We start from the raw sequence: 779 nt of genomic DNA on the forward strand, positions 1-779 counted from the left end.
GGACCGGCTCCGGCTGGGGCGGTCTCAGTATACCGCGAGCTATAGCTCGCGGTATACTGAGCTTAGGGTAACGGGAGGACACTAGTTTGTGTCCTCACGTTACCCTAAAGAGAACTATGGGGAAAAGCCTTAACCCCATAGTTCTCCTTTAAGGTCACCGAGTCTCCTTACCTTACAAGAACTGGAGTGGATACTCAGCCTGGGGTCCAGTGTGGGCTGCTGTGCTGTGAAGGAGCTCCATCCATATGTGCATTGCTTGTACAGCTCCCTTGCATGCCCTGTAGGAGGTGCCGGGAGCCAGAATGTGAGGTCACTCCAGTCCAGGCACCTCTACAGGGCACATGAGGGAGCTGTAAGCAATGCAGGTATGGATGGAGCTCCCTCGCGCCCATAGCCCCACCCCACCTCAAGCTGACACTCGGCACCGAACAGCATATTTTGAATGGCTGCTTGGCGAGAGACCTGACAGTGCTGCTCTAGGGGGAGGCAGAGGAGCCTCTCACTTAGAAAAGTGGAAAGCATGTGGCGACCCACTGAACATGAGGCTGCGACCCACTTTTGGGTCACGACCCACCAGTTAAGAACCAAGGCTCTAGAATCTCTCTCTCTCTCTCTCTCGTCACTTCCTTCTACCCAGTCACAGCCAAGGAGGAGAAACAAGGTAGGAAGGAGAGACGAGGTACTGGAGGCAGCGCAACCTGGCGCCAGCCCGCTGCGGGTGAATCCTGGATGGGTGGCAACCCTATCCAGGGATTAGGCGAGTATAAAAAAAAAAAAAA

Source organism: Nanorana parkeri, unplaced genomic scaffold (genome assembly GCF_000935625.1).
Source record: "Nanorana parkeri isolate BGI_ZX_2015 unplaced genomic scaffold, ASM93562v1 scaffold653, whole genome shotgun sequence".
Taxonomy (NCBI): Eukaryota; Metazoa; Chordata; class Amphibia; order Anura; family Dicroglossidae; genus Nanorana; species Nanorana parkeri.